The sequence below is a fragment of the Lonchura striata genome, chromosome 2 (genome assembly GCF_046129695.1).
Source record: "Lonchura striata isolate bLonStr1 chromosome 2, bLonStr1.mat, whole genome shotgun sequence".
Lineage (NCBI taxonomy): Eukaryota > Metazoa > Chordata > Aves > Passeriformes > Estrildidae > Lonchura > Lonchura striata.
In genome coordinates this window covers 69,590,136-69,610,152 of record NC_134604.1, presented here as the reverse complement: position 1 = coordinate 69,610,152, position 20,017 = coordinate 69,590,136, and the positions used below count along the sequence as shown (strand labels likewise).

The following is a 20,017-nucleotide window of genomic DNA, read 5'->3' as shown; positions in this document are numbered from 1 at the left end:
GAGAACATGACCTGTGGAACAGCTGGCTCATAAGAAGCAGTTTTGTTGCAGAACAGACTTATTTACATGTTAACTTGGTAATAGGCTACTCTTCAAGGGCAAAATATCTCTATACTGTTGTTATATTTGAAAATGAGGTAGTTGTGAAAACACAGGATCTTGAAAGTGTTGGGGGCACTTACCTCTTTTAAAAATAGTGTGATTCCCATGGTAATCTGCAGCAAGGTTTTCTAAAATAACAAAGCCTGTATTCATCTGCACTGTGCAGAAGGAATATTATTTGTGATCAGATGATAGTTTTAAGTGGTACTTCATGAAGGAGGCTCTGAAACAAAACAACAAACCCCAAACATCAACCAAAACCCCCAAACAAACAAGGTTCCTTGTCGTCTTGGCTGATCTTAGTTCATTGTACTTGATGCAGAATTTGCCAGAGGTTTCACAACCTGTAATAATATAAATGGTCAGCTCAAATGATTGTGGTGCTTACACCTCCTGAGCATTTGTTGGTCATAGAAGTCACGTCTGAAGAGCTACATGAGCATTTCAAACTGAGGTCAGGTGTGGTAGAAGAGTAAAGGCATCAAATTCTGCATCTGGTGTGGCTTTACTCGCAACCTTCTACCCATCTGCAGTGCATGTGCTGGTGCTCTTTGAACAAAAGCTTAATCCACTGCGTATCAGTAGTTTTAATTGAGCCTCCCCGTTTGGTTGTATTTTATTCCTCTACTGCTCTTTTGCCAGCACCAAGCGGTTGTTAAGTAAAGAGGGAAAGAGGAAGCCACGTGTCACAGCTCTGGCCCTGCCCTCTGGCAAGTAGAGTTGTTACTCTTCAAAGCATTGTGTGGTTTCTGCTTTTTTTATATGGAGCTGGAAAAAGGTGGATTTGAAGCTGTGCTGGGTGTTCTCTCCCCATCCCAGAATGAAGTGGTCAATAATATCCAGAATATTGTTGCTTACATTCTGAATGTAAGCCACACATTTCTCTGGAGCTGTCAGCTGCTGCCTGGGCAGCCATGGCATTGCCCTGGGATATGGCAGGCCTTCTTTCCTCTGTCTCCACTCCTGCCTACATAGGGTTAAACAAAATAGCTGCTTTTCAAATTAAAAAAATGTTCTTGCATGTTTATTGGCAGCCTATGTATTTCAGCAACCAGTTGCCACATTAAATGTTTATTTTTTTTCCCAAAAGTCAAGATATTTTGGGTCCTACATGATGCAAATCTGCATTTAATTATTGAAAATCTAAATTATTTATAGATTTCAAAATGTTAATAGAGGAAGGCAAAATTGAAATTGATATTTTCTGGTTGTTGGAAGACTGAGGAAGGGATGCATACAAGAAACCAATCCAGAACAGGATAATTTATCTGCATCACATTATTATGGAGATATCTGAGATGTATATATTGTATGTATTAAGTAATTTAGGTTTTCTTTATGGTCACATCATATCTTAGTTATTGTTTCTAAATCTGTTAATGTAAATTACTTTGTAAGATTCTATGTTTGTGGCAGCTGACTGCCTCTTCTTCCTCACCCCCAGCAGAAAATACTACATGTGGCTGTGAACATCATAGTGAAGTAATCTGAAGGATAAGATTTATTGAATTTATGGGAATATGTAGTGGGAACAGGTAAAATTAGTCTCTTTAGTTAGTATCAACTGTGTGGTGTTGAATCGGATGGTAGATGACCTGGATGGGTTATGTGATTAGGATAATGAAGTCGATATTTTTCATTACCCATATTAAAAAAGTATTTTAAAATTCCTTTTTATGAAAACAGGTCTTAATTAAAACCATAAAAATCCCATGGTATCAGCAGGCATACTTGTTTTGAGCCACTTCAGCCATCTTTTCAAAAGAAAAAGTGGACTTTATTTCACATACTTTTGGATTTCTGGTGATTTGTTTGATCTTCCTAAACTTCTAAGCTCCTCTACATTGAGTGAGATTTGAGGTCACAGATCCATGCAAAACTGCTTTAGTTTAACTGGCTTGTAAATAAAAATGTTTATAACAAAAAAGACCCAAAAGAAACAAACAAAACTGTCTGTTGCATCCGGCCCTTTAAAAACAGGAGGAGGGAGGGAAAAAACCCTAGAGAAATTGGGATAGACCTGAACCATGTAGCTAATGCTAAAGTATGCCAGTTTCTTTCAAGAGCAGCTTTTTAGCTGGGATGAAATAAGGAATAATTCAATACATAAGTTTCACCTGTTAAAATGCTTTAATTTCTGTCCTTCCCTTCTCACTCACCTTATTTCTTTACATAATGTCCTTGATTGAACCCCATAGGTCAGCTGTAAGGAGTCATTAACTGTTGAATTGCATTGAGTTTTAATTTTATAAGTTGTGACTCTTTAATGATTAATCTGTGATACCTCTGTCTGTTTGAAAACAAATTATATGGTTTTTGAAACTTCAAAATTGAGGGAAAACCCCACACTTTTTACAAATACCTTCCTAGAGATAAAACATACTGGTTTTATGTATACTTGTAGGTACACAAGGCTTTATAAAGGAAATAACTATAGCATTGGCCACATGCATACCTAACTGTGTGCATATGAGAGAGCTGTTTATGAGAACAGAGTATTTCAATTGGAAGGCACCTACAGCCATTGTCCAGTCCAACTGCCTGACTGCTTCAGGGCTGACCAAAAGTTAAAGCATGTCATTAGGGACATTGTTCAAATGCCTCTTAAATGCTGTCAGGGTTTGAGGCATCAACCAGCTCTCTAGAAAGCCTGTTTGAGTGTGTGACCCCTCCCTTGGTGATGAAACACTTCCTACTGTCCAGCCTGAACCTGCCCTGCTGCAGCTTTGAGCCATTCCCATGTATCCTATCACTGGGTCCCAAGGAGCAGAGCTCAGTACTTCTCTTTTTCACATCCCTTCCTTGGGAAGCTGTGAAGAGCAATAAGGTCACACTCAGCCTCTCTTTTCTCCAAACTAGAGAAACCCCAAGTCCTCAGCCACTCATTACAGGGCTTTTCCTCACAGGCCCCTCTCCAGCTTTGTTGAGCCTCTCTGGATACATTCAAGCACTTTCACAACCTTCATAAATTGTGCAGCTGAGAATAGTAGACAGTCCTTGAGGTGTGGCCACTGCAACACTGAATGCAGCAGGAAAATCTCCTCTTTTGCCTGGCTGGTGATGCTAGTTGATGCATGTTGGGATGGGGTTTGACCTCTTGTGTGCCTGGGCTCACTGCTGACTCAGTCTGAGCTTCTACTGTGTAATCCAGATCCCTCTCTCTCCCAGTTTATACTTGTGTCTGGCATTACTTTGTCCCAGGTGCACAGTGTGACATTTGGACTTGTCAAATTTCATGGTATAAATCATAGCCCAGTGTTCCAATCTATGCAGAGCCCCCTGTTCCTCACGAAAGCCAGAAGCACCTCCCAGTTTGGTATCACTGGCAAACTCAGTAATGGTGCACTGCACTCCTGCATCCAGATTGTTGGGAAGGGCAGGAACAGGACTGGCCCTGGAGTTGACGAGCACTGCTGGGGAGCAGTCACCAGCTCGATGTGGCCCCCTTCACTTTACAGCCTTTTGAGCTCTGCCCTTCAGCCAGTCTTTTACCCAGCAAACCACGAACCCACTTGTCCTGCAGCTGGACATCTTGTCCAGAAGGATGCTGTGAGAGTAGCAAAAGCTTTCCTAAAAATCCAGAAAAAGGCATCTGCTGCCTTCCCTTCATCTACTACATGTGTGACCTTATTGGAAAAGGTTACCAAATAAGTTTATTAGTTATGGCTTTCCTTTTGTGAAACCATATTGACTGTGCCTGATAATTGCATTATTCTTTAAATGCCTTTCAGTATTACCCAGTATAATCTTCCATAATTTTTCCAAGAGCTGAGGCTACATTAATAAGTCTGTAGTTTCTTGGCTCTTCCTTCATATCCTTCTTGTAAATTGGAGTAAAACTAGATCTTGATCCACAGAGACCTCTCTCAACTCTGAAGACTTTTGGTAGATGATGGACAGGGGTGCTGCTGAAGCATCCACTGGCTCCTTCAGAACTCTGGGATGAATCCCATAATTCCCCACGGAACTGGAAATATTCAGCTGATACAGCTGGTCCCTTAGAATTTCAGTGTCAACAAGTGGAAGCTCACTCTTCCCACACTCATGGTCTTCCAACTTGGGACTGGGCAGCCCCAAGTCCATGAGTATTGTGACTGACGCAACCTGACCAGCAGGTTGAGGGAGGCGATTTTCGACTTTTGCTTTGCTCTTGTGAGATCCCACCTGCAGTGCTGCATCCAGTTCTGAGGCCCCCAGCCTAAGAAGGATGTGGACGTGTTGGAGCAAATCCCAAGGAAGACCATGAAAATAATCAGAGGGCTGTACCACATCTCCGTTGAACACAGGCTCAGAGAGCTGGGGCTGTTCAGCCTGGGAAAGAGAAGGCTTTTTGTGACAGGACAAGAAGTAATGGCTTTATGCTGAGAGTAGATAGGAAGATGTTCTTTACTCAGAGGATGATGAAGCACTGGAACAAGTTGCCCAGAGGTGTTGTGGATTCCGCATCCCTGGAAGTGTTCAAGGCCAGATGGCTCTGAGGAGCCTGGGATAGTGGAAGGTGTCTCCGCCCATGGCAGGAGGTTTGGAACAAGATGATCATTGAAGTCACTTCCAACCTAAGCCATTCTGTAAAAAAAAAAAAAAAAAAACAAAAAAAACCACTGAATGCCATTCTTTTTAATTTATCCCTAGCAGTCACTTAATTATCTCCCACAAGCCACTGGTTTGCTTTAGACCTCTTGCTATTTATGTACTTTAAAAGGCAATTTTAAGGGATCATAAAGCAGTTTCCAATAGAAACAAGCTTCATATCTCAGTTGTGTTTTTTTGACAAAGGATGTGGCCTCTTAGGAGGACATAATAACAGGGAAGGTGAAATTTTTCCATGTATCTACCCAGCTCTAGTTCCCAAAGCATTATTCTGTCTGCTAGGGTGAAGGATTCTCTGAACATTAAACCTGAGTGCTCTTATGTTTTTTTCATTTCTCTTTCACCACCAAGATGTGGGGGAATTAGCCATGGAGTGATGTGAGTTGTTGCTTTCAGCTAGATCCAGATGTAAAATTATATCTTGGGCGTGAATGGGTTGTGCTAGAGAGGGCAGCTGCTTGCTTGATCCAGGCTGTGACCATCTGCATAATTTTGATTCCATGGCATTGAAGTTGGCTGTCAGTTCCAGCAGTGCTGAGTCGTTTTAGTAGGACCTTGATGCTGCCTCCTTCCCTGTTGCACTTCCTTACTGGTGTGGTGTTTTTTCCCCTTTTTAAAAACCACATCAGTTCAGTTTAATTTCTTTTTTTCCTGGACATTCTGAAACCTACTAGATTTCATTTCTCAATCTTGAGGTGTCTCATTTGTGGTTTGTGTGTGTATATAAGGTATTTTTGGCTAATGCTTTTCAGCAGGGTTCTGTGGCCTGTGCTGATTCATGCTTCCCTTACTCTGCCACTTCTCTCTAACATTATGAAACTGTAGAGTACAACCTGCATTACCCTTTATTACTTCTGGAGACATATGAGTAAAGGAAATATTAAGTTTTGTTCAGCACAAGATGAAATCTGATACTTGATTTGAATGTTGTCTGTTAATGACCTGACAATATTTCTTGGATTGATTTTGTCACCAAATTCAGGTACTTTAATGGAGCATTTAACTTGAAAATCACGTTACCTAGCCTTGAACTAATCCCCTTAATAACCCCACAGGTTTTCTGTCTGGAGTACTTATACAAAGCATCTGTCTAGATGCTCATGCTTTTTAGCAGTGCCTGCTAGCAACAAGAAGTGAGGTTGATTGCTCCAGAAAGTACAATTTAAGGGACATTTCTATTTCAAGAAAAATATTCTTAAATATTACTAATTAAAGGCTGTGCTGTGTAGTGCTGGGTAGGTAACAACTGAAATTAGAGATGCTGTCTGCAGAGGATGACCCATTTTTAGTGTTATATGAGAGTGGGGATCCACTTGAGTAAAGTCATCAGCATTCCTTTTGTGAAGCACTAGGGAGATGTCTCTAGAGGCTAGGAGTGGAGCTAGAAGGGAGCTCTTTGCTGTTCTGCAAAGATGTGTACTCTGACCTTCTGGAGAAGAGTGCAGGGCTGTGTTGGGAGAAGGAGCAGGCTGATAGTACAGAAGACTTGTACTGTGATATTAAGTTGTTATCTGTGAAGAATTTAAGGATGGTGAATGCTGCCAGCAAACCTTTTCAAGTGTTTGAAAACATTTTGATATTGATATCCCATCTGAAATCTGTTCCTTTTCGGAGATATTGGCCTTTTGTCTTTCCTGGTGGTGGAAGAACCCTCTCTTTTTTGATGAAAGACAAGAGAGCTACTTCCTGTCTCTTGTGGTTGGTACTAGTAATTTTTGGTATAATCTTTGTTTGACTTCATTTGCAGTAAAGAGTCAGTGCTGACCATAAGAAGAGAGCGTAGTGCTGGGCAAGCCTCTTGTGGAGACACCAAAGAGGTGATAGATGTAGGGCTCGTCATGCTTCTTACCAGAAAAAACTCCTGTTACTGGCTGGCTTTAGGCTTTTTGGGCTTGCAAAATCTATGAAGATCAAATGTTTAACCTCAGATAAATTCCACAGGATGTTCAGGATTTTGCAAACCTGCTGTTGAGGTGGGTTTCCTCTGTCCAGTACTGAAGGACTGCTATACTCAAGCAGTGAGTATTTGTACCATAATCCAGCAAGTGAAATGGAATAAAAGAGACACCAGGTACTCCACACAGGTTGGATTTTTTTTTTTTTTACTTTATCTGCCTGTGTACTGAAGAAAAATTTCAAGAACTTGAACTTGTTTGTTCTTTGGAAGGAATTGGTGGCAAAGGACACACTGGGTGTGGTGACTTAAGTCTGACTGTCGGAGTGGTTCTCAAGAAGATGCAGAGTAGGAAATTATCCCTTGAGGGCTTGTCAAAGGGCAGATTGCTCTCTGCACTCCAAGGACAGTATTTATCCCAAGTAATTTTCTGGATGCTGCAGTGGCTCATGGATTGGACAACAAGTGAATCTTTAATTAAAGACCACCTGGAAAACAGGAGTTGCCATGTCTTTATGCTGCTCCTGTTCTGTACTCAAATTTAAGACTGGCATATGGAACAATCTAGTTTAGAGATTTAAAGATAGTCTAGTTTAAAGATAAGAAACTTTTGAGTTGTCTTGATCAATCTTATGAAAGTTGCTACTTAGAGGCCCCTCAGTTTAGAGTAGTTGATTGTATGGCTCTTTTACAGAAAAAGCTTCTGTCCCACTGTGGAAGTACTTAAGATCAGGGGGGACCTAACCACGAATTGATGTATGGTTCTACTCTTTGAAGATTTCAGAACCTGTCTGGATTTTCCAAATGTGTGTTGCAGAGTTACAGTAGCTTCCAAGATTGAATTTCATGCTTTTAAGATAGAATACATACACAAATTTAACAAGGCAAACCAGTACTGAAGTTTTAAACCACTTCCTTTTTTGTGTATATGCACTTGAATTGAAACTATAGTGGTAAGCTTTGGGTCTCCATATATGAAAACATGTATTAAAAACCTTCTCCCTGACCCCAGAAAGCAGACTTCAAAATAAAATCCTTTTTTCACCATTTTCATGATGACCTGCCATTTGGGTACTTTTAATCCTCAATCTATGTAAAAGTTATGTCTTGCATTAAATCCTTTGTTTTTTTTCTGTGGATTTCTGAGGTAATCCTCTGTGTGCCATATAGCTTGTTCTTCAAATTGCTTGTCTATAATATCCTCATTTCTAGGAGTTTTGTTTAAAGAGCTTTAAACCATTGATTTTAAACAAAATTCAGCTGGATATAAATTTCTTATACATTGTGTTACACATTCTGCTTGTCTAAATTTTTATCCTGTTGAAACTGTTTAGTACTTCCTGTAATTTAGTCCGTGAATGCGTCAAATGAGGCACTTGGCAGAGGAGTCAGCGTTGTTCTTGATAATGAGTAAGAATCCTTTTATAATGGCTTTTGTTGTTTTTGTTTTGTTTGTTTTTTTTTTTTTTTCCCTCTTAGAGATTTCATGGGAAAGAAAGAATCCATTCAAAACGGACTGTGTGTGTTTTCACAGTTGGGTAGTAGATAGGTATTGCTGGACTGTTAGTGATGTACCAAAACATATTTTCCTTCCTGTATCTGATGTTTTTATCATAGCTACGTGTCTTAAATGTGGAACACATAGAGAATCCAACATTTTGTCTCTGGCTTATCCCGGGCCTTTTTCAATGTTCTACTTAAAAAAAAAAAAAAATCAAAAATCTGATTGCAAAACAAAACAAAAAAAAAAAGATAAAACTTCTTGACATTGACCACATCTTGATGTTTTCATTTAGCCAGATAAGGATTTAGACTGAAATACATGTCCAGATAGTCGATTTGATTTTCACTGTGAAAACTGAGTTTTATTTTCAGAGGTGGAAGTTCTCAGCTTTCTTTCCATCCCTGTATAGGTTCTGTATTGATCTGAGTGAGGAGTTCATCAGAAAATGGATTCAGGGATCCTATTTATGTAGTGCAACACTGCAGACAACCTGTAAATGTAAATGATGGAAACAAACTGCAGCATGTGGACAAAAGCTTGTCACTCCTGTGGGGAACTGAGAACTTCCTAAAGTGCCTTTGCTGCTGAGGATAGCATAATGTGTAAATATATTCTCAGACACCGTGATAGTACTAGAGGGTTTAAAATCTATAAGAAGTTCAAGTTGCCTTGTACTAGAAGTGCTCTACGATGTCTGTTCTGTAGTGTTTTTAATGTAGTGCTGTTTGCTGCAAAGTAGATTTATTGTTTCTTGAGCCACAGGCATACTTAAATCACTGCTGGTTGAAGTCACAGAATCACAGAAAGGCCTGGGTTGGAAGGAATCGTAAAGAGCATCTAGTTCCAATGCCATTGCCATGGGCAGAGCACTTCCCCCTAAGCCAGGTTGCTCAAAGCCCCATCCAAGCTGGCCTTGAGCACTTCCAAAACTTCTCTGGGCAGCGCATTCTAGTGTCTTGCCACTCTCACAGTGAAGAATTTCTTTCCACTATATAACCTAAATATACCCTCTTTCAGTTTAAAGCCATTCCCTCTTGTCTTTTCATTACATGTCCTTGTGAAAAGTCCATCTCTAGTGCTCTTGTTGGTCTCCTCTTGGTACTGGAAGTTGCTGTAAGATCTTCCTGGAGCCTTCTCTTGTCCAGGATTTTGTCTTCATAGGACATGGTGGTCTAGCCCCTCTAATAGTCATTGTGGCCTTCCTGGAATCCCTTCAGCAGGTCCATGTCCATCTTATGTTGCCTTAGGCAAATAGCTTTCCCCATATAGTACATCTGTCCTGGTAATGGGAACATGAATGAGTTGTATGTATGTGAGCCTTTATAAGGTGTCTTTTTAATTTTTCTCTAAGCACATAAACACTTAAGCGAGGACCAAGACCTTGGCAAACTGGTAGATTGCTGAGCAGGTTAACTAGAGGACAATATTTTATTTGGAATAGGTGGTTACTGCACCAGTGCTTAGTGGAATCAAGATCTAGGCACCTCAAAGCTCTGGTATTCTGAGGGAGGATGAAGCAATGTGAGTAAGGCAGGTGGTGACAGAGAGCAAGCAGGACACTGCTGTCTTGCCTTTGAGACATCTGTATGGTGACTTCAAGTGTCTTGCTCTTCTAGATGCTTTGTCTTTCTTATACATCATGGTTTATAATTGCCTTCTTGAGATAGAGAAGTTTTTTCCTCTTGTAAACTTTAATTGTGTGAAATATTAGGCAAAAAAAATGCATAGTAGCACCTCTTTAAAATTCTGGTAATAGTATCAGCCTCCTCTAAGCAAGTGATCTGTGTTAGAGAATTTTTATATATTTATTGCAGAAAGGACATTAATATCTTAACTACAAAAAACCTTAATTTATAAAAAGTCAGTATATGACTAAATGCTGATCTATAAGTCACAATGTTCTCTTGATGCTAGGAACTGTAATATTTTCATGGAAACATCTCACTACATAATTTTTGCAAAAGATTCCCATAGCTTTTTTTTAGTCTGTTTTAATGGGTTACTGTTCAGTAATATTTTATTTGCTGTGAAGAATCTCAGAGGGATTTAAGACTGCTGCTTTATTGTGCATTACTGTAGGTTGTTACGTCACTTTTCCATCCCCACAGTCTTCAAGTGGGTAAATGTTATTTTCTCTGCTATTTCTGTTTAAAAATGGATTATAAAATAATACAAGCTATTTTGTTACATTGAAAAAAAATTAAGCTGTATCATGAAATATTTAGTACAAAATGGTTAAAACTGTCTGGAATCTACTCATGCATATTTTACTAAGTTTTTTTTTAGCTGATCACTGAACTGAACCCCACTTTTAATGCATATTTTTAATTACTCTGATACTGAAAGACTAAGATTTGTCTTTGTTTGCAGAAGAAGCCACCTGAGTATGCCAGGAAGTTAGAGAACAGCTGTCTTCTCAAACAAGTAAATAGTATTGATATTCCACGCTCCTTTTTAAATGGTAAGTTGTTCAAGAGAGCTCTTGCTGAATGTTCCTTGTCAACTTTGCATTTGTGTGAATGTATTACAAATAGCTTTGACTGTGATAAGTCCCTCAACTGAAGACCAGTGATGAGTTTTAGAAACTTGTCCAGGAGGTTTTGAGTTAGCCTTTGGAAGGAAGTTTATATCTTTGATACGTAGGTGGTTTATATTTTGTAATGTTGACTAGGCCCTGAAACAAACGTCAAAAGTGTTGCTCACCCAGGAGGCTGGTAACATTTGAATACTAATCTTATTGTGTAGAAACTAGAATAAATTTACTTTATTCATAGTTGTTCATGAGATACTAGATTTATAAATTTGCATCTGTTAATTACTTTTACCCTGTATAATCTGTACTTTGTTGGTGTATTGTCTAAGTGATTTAATCTAAATCTGCTGAAGTTGAATGTTTGTTGGCATCAAAGTGCATTGGATAATAAAAGATTTGTACTTATTGTTATTAAACTAGCTGTGTGGGGAAGTATTTCCCTACCCCCAATCTGTCTCAGCTGCCCCCACTGAACACCAGGGACTTTTAGATAAGGATTATCTGTTGCTCTGCTGGAAGAGTAGCACTTTCCTCACCTTGTGACATAAGAGGTGGGACACACCTGGGGTGCTAATGAAGGACTGCTGGCAAAGTGCAGACAATTTTGTTACAGTAAGTAAAGCTGCTAAGTGTGTGCATGTGTGTATTTGCAGGGAGCTGCAGCTTGTTGGTGTCTGGGAGAGCGAAAGCTTTTGAGCCTGGGAAGAAGCTGAAGAGCAGATTTGTTGCTCTTCCTTCAGAGAGGGTGAGGTTAAAAGTAGTATTAGCTACCTGTAGAAGATACTGTTTTCTTCCTGCATTGCACACCACAGTGCTGCCTTTGCCAGAAACCGTGGCCAGCCTTGCTTCAAGGTCTCTGAGCCAACAGTAAAGTATGCAGCAGTGCTTTAGGAGATTGTTGTTTAGGATACTGTTCTCTTGTGTTCTGGAGCTGACTGTCTAGAACCCTGGCTGTGATCCTTTGGCACACTTTTCCCCTCAGCTGAAATTCACTTATGCTTATTTCAGTTTTAAGTTTTGAGGAGATTCTTGATGATACTCAAGATGCTTTTCAGCATATATGTTCTGAAAGAGATTGCATTTTAAGTTAAGAAAAGGAAGAATTCTGGAAAATGTATGCATTCACAATTTCAAGTAGGAAACTGTTTAAAGGAATGAAGGAATAAGGAAGCAATATGGTGCACACAGGAGTGGGAGGGTTATGGTAGCAACTTTTGAAGGAGAAGGGTGAAAGAAAACCCACTCTTTCCCCCTTTACCTCTCTTGCATTACCCATTCAGTGGAAAGGTAAATCAATGGTTATGTACTGAAATAATTTGGAAAAAAGATCTCTTGCCGTAAATGTCAAAAGTGGAGGAAATGTGTCAGGAAAAGTAGTCTGCAAAGAAAAAAAGGTAAACCAAGTGGACATATCCAGGATTGAAAATATGCTTCACTAGATTAGCAGATCAGCGTATTGCTTATTAATTAACAAACTAGTGAATGTTACAGCACTATTACAGTTCAGTTGCCTTTCTTGCTGCATGGGAACATCATTGCTTTTATTCACAGGGAGCTAGAGAAATTAATTACTACAGGAATAAGAACCTTGGTTTTGGAATATTTTACCTAGGCTATATTTATTGATAAAACTTCAAAAATTATTTTGAGACATTTGCTGTTCATTCTCAGTGTAGTTTTATCAAGTATTTTCTGTTTCTTTGTGCAGTTTAAGTCCAAATTTCATGTAGAGTTTAATTGAAGTGCCAAGTGTTTAACTAGTCTGGAGTTTAATGTAACTGATGGTGTATAAAGACAATGCTGAACATACTTAAAAATATCAACCTTTAAATTAAAAAAAAAAAAATTAAAATCTAACTCTAGTAAACAGATTCTAATTTTTTGGTTGAGCATTGATCATTCATGTATCACAAACATTCAGACTGGACATAAAATTTGGAAACTACCTGATCAATAAAATGAGAAACTTGTACTTGAAATAATGGTCGATTTTTACAGAAATTATTAAATTTCTATTCAAAGAATTTCACTTTCAAGTCATAATAAAAATTTAAACAGCTTAATTTACCTGTTCTGCATGCAGGGTAAGGTATTTGAATTTGGAATCAAGTCACTCATTTTGTCATTTGGTTTATCATTGTGCCTTATCTCGCTTCTCTCTGGATTTCCTACTGTATTTTGCTTGTATAAATGCCCCCAATAGTTGTCAGGTTGATAAAAACTATATATTAAATGTTTATAAAAGTTGCTGATTGCTTAAAATGCCATACTGTGTGAGTAGTGTACACTGGCTTTTCTAAATGTCTGTTATAAACGTACAACGCAGTGGTACAAAAGTGTCTTCCACAAAGAAAGTTAGAGAGCACGGAGCAAGGAATAAAATACCACATGCAGGGCTTGAAAGCAGCCTCTGGTGCTTACTATCTCCGATTGTCAATTTAGTAGACTACCAGAAGAATTCTTTTGTCATTACATACAAACAATTCTAAGAAATGCACCTTTACACTTAGCTTGGCAGAAAAAAATACTGTGTATTCACTTACACGTTTTGAAAAAAGATGTTAAAATTATGTTTGTGATTGCTGTGTGGATAATACTTCAGTCTTCAAAAATACTTTTATTGAGAAAGCAACTTAGATATTTTCAGTCAGGGTTAAACCAAATTTATGTGCCAAGACTTTTGCCTGTACTATCTGACTCTTCACTCATCCTTTAACCTTAATGGCTGCTAAATTATAGAATTACTTAGTAAATTAAGTGTTTGATTTAAAACAAACCATTAAGAATAGTCCCCTGAAAGAAATAAGCTTGTCAGAATGGGGCAGACGGAGTGTGGAAAGTAGTTTGGGCAGGAGAGAAATAGTCTCTGGAGAATGGTGGAAGGTTTTTGGAATACTTGACCAGTGAAAAGCTGCAGATCACTAATTGCATAGCAGTGGATGGGGGGAGTAACAGGACAGTGTTTCTCCAATGGTCTCCCAGGGGTGGAAAAAGACCTATAAGAAAGGCAGAAGTATTGCAGAATTCTTATATTACAAATGGTAATGCCAAAAGGAGGTGGAACTGGTTTTGGGAGAGACTAACTTAAAACAGGATAGAGACATCACAGATTTCAATCTTCAGCTACATGCATTTTTGATGAGCTTTTTCTTGTTTTCTGTCCAATTTTGGTGTTAGGAGAGGCTGCATATTTGGGTTTAGCTGTTGCCTGTCTGGGGTTAAACTCTTTTCAGTATGCACTTATTTACATTTTGGACTTGACTGCATGGAGTTGGATTACATTGCAGCCTGGCAAAATGGGTTTGTTAGCAAATTTCTTCTCTTTCTGTATTAAAACTGGTATCTGCACTGTGAGTCTTAGCATGCTCATCACATATAGAAATAGTCTTTGTTATCACAGTCTGAGACTGGGAAATTTTCACTTCTGCAAATAAATGAAATCATTGGCCTCTTCTCTGAACTTTTCTGTGATTGGCATCATAATAACTTCCCTCTGAATTATGCAGCTTGTGCACAGGGGTCTGCTTGAAGATGAGGTTTAAATCTTGGTTGCCTGTGCAATGATTAAATAAATCAGCTTCTAAATTTAACTGATGTAGTTAAATTACATCTTGAACTGTGCATAGATTAGTCTCTAATGGGTTGATTTTTTTCCATATGTGCTTGGAGGCTGTGTAGATTACATTGATTATTTTAAAGTGTAGTTAAGAGCAATCTAAGTATTGATAGGTTTGTTACATAATTTGGTGGGGTGTATGGAAGATCCATGTAATCACAGATAACTTTAAATTACAGTCTTTGAGACTTTGAGTCAATGTGTTTGTGCCTAGAGTCACCCTGTCAGTCCATAAAAACAAACTGGTCTCCAGTCACAATGGGTTTTGTTTGGTTTGATGTGATTTTGAACCTCAGGAAGGGTGCCAACAACCGCAGCATTGCCCCTGGAGCCTCATCACAGAGATGGCAATAGCAACCCTTTTTCTGTTCAGCAGCCAGCTGGTCACAGCTGTAGTTAAGAAATCTATTCCTCTTGGATTGGGGGATCTCATTCGCTCAATGGGTTTTAAACTAATAATTGCATTTCACAGGAGAAGATTTTATCACCAGTGTAACAGCAACAGCTCTGCTGTGAGGGAGGCAAGTTTAGAGTAGGTTCAGTTCAGAATTCAGCATCTTTCTTTGTTTCTGTTCTATATTTAAAGAAAAACAAAGGCATCCTGAATATTAACATGCCAGGATTTAATTCCCCCTCCCCCCATTGTTTTCACTTAAACATGTTTAGGTTCAAAGTCTACTTCCTAATGTTAAGAATGAACATCTAGGAAATTTTTTGTTCAAAGCAATTTAATGATAGGAAATATTGAAAGTGTTTTGATCCAGTATGCAAAATATTTTGAGGCAAACTTATGGCAAAGTTCACTGCTAACCATTGTGGAACTGGAGGGGTGAAAAACATCAGCTGGGTCTTTCTTTCTTTGGAAACAGGTGTCCTAATTGATTTCCAACTGCTCTCTTTAGGTTTACAAGAGACTACTGTGACCATCAGTATCTAGATGGCTGCCCTTTCTTTTTTAAATTCAGGAATAAAATTAAAGCGTACTTCATTAATACTCGTTGCAGTGTTATACTTTTACTTGTAAATAAATCATTAATGTGTAAAGCTTCCTCATTTATTGTTTGCTTTGTGTATTTCAGAGAATGGGTCAGGTTGGATGAGACCACAGTGGGGCATCTGGTCCAACCTCCCAGCTCAAGTAGGGCCATCCCAGAGCATGTGGCACAGGATTGTGTCCAGATGGTTCCTGAATATCTCTAGCGAGGGAGACTCCTCACCCTCTCTGGGCAGTCTGTTCTGGTGTGCAGTCACAGCACACTAAAGAAGTTCTTCCTCATGTTCAGGTAAACTTCCTGTGCATCTATTTCTGCCCATTGCCTCTTGTCTTGTTGTTTGGCACCACTGAGAAGAGCCTTCAAGATAAAACAGACTGCCCTGAAATTATCTGGTTGCAACTACAAGGTAGCCTCAGCTATGCATTAAAACAGCTTAAAATGAGGCATTAATGTCTCCTTATACTAAAAAAATAGTCTTTGCAGGTGGCTGCCTGGTCTAAAATCTCTCAGCATTTAGTAAGCTAGGGGCATTTTCCTTATTACTTGGGGAGAAGCAGCATTTACTTCTGAGGGATTGTGGAAAGAGTTGACATGCTATGGAGTGTGTTGGAAGAGTTTTCATATTCAAAGAAGAACACAGACTTTGAATAGGATGTTTTACGCTGATAGTGGGAGGGGAGTTTGGAATGGCTCGGGAGTGGATAGGAAAGGGGGAAGAGCAGTTACACTCTTCCATTCTTTTAGTTAGTGGACTCTTCTAAAAGTAAGAGTCTTTTAAATCTGTTTCTGAATAGTAAACAGTTTAAATGATTTAAAAAAAATAAAAATCAATGTTTTGTACCAAATAGGGCTTGTTGGCAAACACTGGATTGTAAAACTGCGGGGGTGAAAGGGTAGTTGAAAGGATTAGTTTAGCTCTCTTCTCTTAGCTACCAATGCCTCCAACTCTTGTTAGACCAGCTGTCAGCTTCCAAAGAAATAGTGAGACATGGCATTGCAGAAGTGAAGTGTGGAGAACAGAGTCCAGGTTAGTAGAGGAAAGTGGCTGTAGGGCACATGATGGACATGAATCTTGGTTGCTGTGTTGGCAGCTGGGATGGCAAATACGCACAAAGCAGTGGTGCTGGATGTGAAGGAGGAGATAAAGCACTAGCAGCAGGACTCCTATAAAGGAGAAGGTTGAACTGTGGCTCTAAAATATGGGCAGAGCATCTTATCAATATAAAACTGAGTGGCTTCAGGTGTTTGGCTGTGGAATGCTGATAGATACATCAATTGGGAAATACGAATGCGATCAGTTCAACATGCAATCTAACTGTATTTTATGACTAATGATTAATGGTAAACAGGTAAAGAAATATTCTGTTCTCTATGATTTAAAAGATCAATTTGGATTGTAGACTGAAAACATAGAGAGAATGGTTCCTTAATTTTTTCAATGGTTTGTCCTTGATTCTATCTTGTAGTCTCTTGGAAAAGAAAAAAGGGACCTTCACAATTTACCAGGAGCTAAGGGCAACTACTTTTCTTGAGATGTGACAGTATCTTTCATCAGATAAGTGACTTTTTGTTCCTGAGAAGAGGACACTAATTTTTGTCTTGAGCTGCTATCCATGCTGCTGTTTCAGTGTATTGTGTATTTATTAAAAAAGTACATACTTAATATTTCATTCCTTAGAAATAAATTGGTCTTAAATATTTATGAGTATATGCTGCTTGTTTCTTTTTATAAATAAACCAGAGAAATCAATGTATACTAGGTTAGTATTCACTAAAAGCATGTTTTTCAGAAAGAGATGGAAAGGATACAGCCATAAATTACTTATGTGGCTAACATGATAAGCAGAATTTGTAATGCACACAGGGGGATATCTGTTTTCTTCTGTTCAGTAAATTTTTTGTTGACCTACTCAGAGTTTGTTGGGATGCCTACGTGATTTTGGGAAATGTCACCAGAAAGTTCCTGAAAATTGCAAGAGTTGTGAGGTCTTTAGTGTCATTGGTTTGTGTTGCTACTAATAAGATGGACTAGGACTAGAGAGAATGACTTCTGAGCAGCAGCTGAAGGTACTATGTGTAATCTTCAGGAAGAGGGTACCTTATTCTTTCTACAACTTCCTTGTGAGGGAGTGGAAAGGGAGGTGCTGATCCAGGCTGTGTCAGATGTCCAGTGACAAGATACAAGGGAATGACAAAGCTGCATTAGGGAAGATTAGATTGGATGTTAGGGAAAAGTTGCTCACTGAGAGTTGTGGTCAAGCACTGGAACCAGCTCTGCAGCAATGTGCTCATCACCCCAAACCTGTCAGAGTTCAAGAAGCATTTGGGCAACACTGTTAAGTACCTCGATTAACTCTGGGCTTTCCATGTGTGGTCAGGAGATGAACTGGACTGTTGTCATGGGTCCTTTCCAACTCGGCATATTCTACGACTCAAGTAAAATTCTTTTAATGTGACAATATTGGTGCCATTTCTTGTAGGAAACAGTTGCTAGTCTTTCAGCCTTGTTATCTAGTCACTTGTGCTTAGCTTGCTGTTCACCTACACAACCAACCACTCTTAACTGGCTATGAAATGGGAGTTCATCTTGAATTGCTTTGTTTTTTTGTTTTTTTTTTTTTTCTTTTGTCTTGAAGCAGATTTAGTGCTTTCACTATCACTTCCATGCTCTCAGATATAAGGATAGTAATTCCGTAAACTGCTTTGACTTCTTTCCCCTGGATTAGATTTTTGCTGACTTCCAATCTGATTCCAGCATGAGAAGCAGCTCAGCCAGGAACAGCAGCTATAATAGCACAAATGTTGAAACAGGAATGGGAAAAGGAATCCATTTAATTAAATCAAGGAGCGGTTGGCTTGCAGCTGTCTTAAAAAGCACAACTTTAAGTGGAGCAGATTTTAAGGCAGTGACTGGATTTTGCTTCTGAGAAGGAAGCATAACTCATCTTGTGGTTGAAACATTTGTTGCAAAGTATTGATGTGATCTATGTCCAATTTCTGATCCTTCTACAGGCCTTGATGATGCTGAGCAGCACACAAGTGGCTCTTGTGCTGCTCATCAGTATAAATGAGATGCTACTTCTTGCCTTTCTTATGCTTGGAGAGTAAATTTAATGTCAGAGTGTACAGATACTGTAGGAGTGAAGGTATTGGGTAACCTTACTGTAATAGACTTGGTGATCCTCTTTGGCAGTTGCAGCCTTGCTAGATTTAGGCAGTCTGTTCCTCTTTCAATGGGTTTTATTTGGCTCTATTGCCAGGATTTTGCTGTGTGTTTGACTGACAGTTAGTAAAGAAGATGAGATCCTTCCCAAAGCATTGGAAGGCTGAGTGCATTATAGGGAGTGAGAGGATCAAGGTAAGTGACTCCTGTAACCTTCATTTGTAAGTATTGGAGGGAAGCAAAACTAAAAAATACTGTGACATATTTTCAACCCTAAGATGATTCTTCTTCTTTCTAACCTGTATTTGCCTCTCTTCTTACATTGTGTCCTGACAAAATTAAAACAAAAGAAAACTTTTTTTCAGCCTTTATATAGCAAATTAAAGCATGCTGAAGCAACATTGTAGGATGTATTATGCTGTAGGTTTGGTTTGGATCCAGGATTATATTTATGATGCAAATTTCCCAGATGTGAAGTATATGAACACTTTCATGTGAGTGCAAAACCAAAATGTTGTCTGTAGGGGCATATGTGACAGTATCAGGATCTGATGGTCCAAGGACTGGGAGAGCACTAGGTTGGAACAAATATTCCTGTTTCCCTACAAAAAAGAGTGTATACGAGATGGACTCAGGTTCATCACCAGCAGCTATTCTGCTCTGAAGGTGCTTGTTGTGGTGCATTTGGGGGACCCCCTAAGCTGTAAATTTGCTGGTAGCAACAGGCAAGGAGACTCGACACGGCTTCAGAGGGTGCTCATTAGATGAGGGTTTATTGGGGGTCCTACCCCCAGGAAGCATCAGGGTTTCTGAGGGAGGGAAGGGGGAGAGAGGAGCCGAGAGAGCACTGGCCACAAGAGCTGGCTCAGAGAGAGAGCCTGGTCCCACTGGCACACTTTACTGGGAGATTCAAAGTGGGCGCCGGGTGAAATTTGGGCCAATGGGATTACAGAGACAGGATACCTCAGGGGAGGAGTACAGGCTTGGAATAAACCATACAGTTTCGAGGGGTGAGACAGAGCATACCGTTTAACTAAAACGTAACACCACGGGTGCTTATGCTCCTGTTGTACCACACAACTTGCTAATGCAGTCGCTAAAGTCTTTGAATATCCCCAGAGGCTCACAGGTGGAAAACTTGATGGCTCATGCTGTTCTTTGTTAGGGACTCCATGTATTTTGATGGTTTGTGCTTTTATTATTCTATGTAAGAGTGTTTTCCTCCAAGCTCACACTTATCATTCACCCACTCTTGGCATTGACTAAAAGAAGAGAATTACAGACATAGCTATAAATCAGTGTGATGCTTTCAAGTACGCAGTGTTAGGTTCTGAAATTTCATAGTTCTTTATGAAGCTAAGTTTACATTTTCAAGTCATATTTAAATATATGTGTCTTGAAGAAAGACAAAATTTTCCACAAGGGATATTTTAATGCACTGATTTGAAATATATGAATAAAGCAGGTTTAAAGAATTTCATGTTATCATTGATAACCTCTGCATCCTCAGTAATCTTAGCTGTGATTTGATGATTTTTAGCTAGGAGAAAAAGTTGCTTAAGCCTCTTCTTAGTGATTATTTGTACATGGTAGGAATGTACAAACTTTTTTTCATTGAAG

At 39.1% G+C, this 20,017-nt stretch overlaps 1 protein-coding gene across 4 annotated transcripts in view; it reads left to right on the top strand.

The window, feature by feature from the left end:
- The window catches only part of WASF3 (WASP family member 3), a 64,254-nt gene that overhangs the window by 8,280 nt on the left and 35,957 nt on the right, over positions 1-20,017 (top strand). For 3 of the 4 annotated variants that reach the window (XM_031504457.2, XM_021542013.3, XM_021542010.3), the window contains exon 2: positions 10,461-10,551. The gene's annotated coding sequence lies outside the window, so the exon portion shown is untranslated. Of the gene's footprint in view, positions 1-10,460; positions 10,552-11,276; positions 11,369-20,017 lie in introns of all 4 variants that reach the window. The other variant, XM_021542011.3, reaches the window with a different exon arrangement.